Consider the following 1395-nt stretch of genomic DNA (forward strand, 5'->3'; position numbering starts at 1 on the left):
CACACAGAGCCGAGCTTGAATGAAACACAGAGACCCAGACGTACTTGTACTGTATCATATTATTATCGAATCAATAATTTTTTTTATTATGATTTTTTTTATTTTAAAAACATTTTTCCTCCTGGTCCCTTGCGTCCCCCCTGTCATGCCTCTGCACCCCCCACTTTAAGAAACACTGAGCTAGAACATCAATTCACATGTAATGCGGAGTAATCACAAATCATTATGCACACTGTGTAAATGGGAGAAATTTGGAGGAGCGCTTCCACTTGTTAATCACGTAAAGTGTTAAATAAACAACTCTGCTTGAATGGTAATGACCATATGATTTGAATAGTTTTTATCTTCTTCTCTTCTCCTCTTTTTTCAAAGCCTTTATCAGCTGCTTTACAGTTTCTGCGGAAAAAACCCCACTAAAGAAATCTAAATTAACTGTGGTTGAAGAAGACTCTCCATACTCTGCCATTGACATGTTGATTGGGGTTTGTTAGTTAGCATTTCTCAGTTGACAGTGTCAATGCCATCTAAAGTCATCAGTTTAGGGATTGATTTATTCACATTCACAGACACTTGAGAACCTTTTCACTGCATACCATTAACAATGAAGTGAAACCACTTCACCTACGCTATCGTAAATACTCCCTCATCTTTGTTGCAAGCTACAGCAACATGTTTAGAGCGCTGTGCTTCCCCCCTGGCAGTCAAAGGCTCATTGAAACAATAACAATGATAATATGAGGACCAACAGAGGAGGGTAAGCCGACAACAGTAACAAATCACTAAATCCACACAAGGCGAACCCCAAACAGAATTACAAAATTCCACTACAATATAGATATACCAATTCTCTCTGGAGATAAGGCCACACGATCAAAAATCCATTTGAATCCTGCCTGAAGCTGAATCTGGTTTCCACCTATAGTTGGAATTGTATCTAATGTATGGCCCTGAATTTGACATCAGTGACCCCGTGTCCATGCTATTTTCAATAGGAGAAAGATAGTCACTGATGCAGCTCTTACTGTATATTCACTCTGTTTAACCTAAATGCAGTACAGTTTGGCACAAGGCCACTGAATAGCAAAACAACCTTTTGAGTCATATTGTATATTGTTTACCATGTACCATTGTTCCAGTGTGGGGATTGGGGAACTGCTTGAGTTTGGAGCAAAGGGCAGATAAAGCATTGTCCACGAGGCTGGTGCCACAAGAGGGAGGTCCTACAGTGTTGTCATGTTCAATTGGTGTCCATGTTTAACAGCCACAATGGGGTTTTCTGAAAAACATGACAGTGTTTTGAAAGGGACCTTTGAGTGTAACCTAGCAGAGCAAACATCAGTTTTTTTTCGTGTTGGGTATAGAGAGAGCCCACTTATATTCATCCCCCAACACTTT

The sequence above is a fragment of the Notothenia coriiceps genome, unplaced genomic scaffold (assembly GCF_000735185.1).
Source record: "Notothenia coriiceps isolate Sejong01 unplaced genomic scaffold, NC01 NC01_scaffold00030628, whole genome shotgun sequence".
Taxonomy (NCBI): domain Eukaryota; kingdom Metazoa; phylum Chordata; class Actinopteri; order Perciformes; family Nototheniidae; genus Notothenia; species Notothenia coriiceps.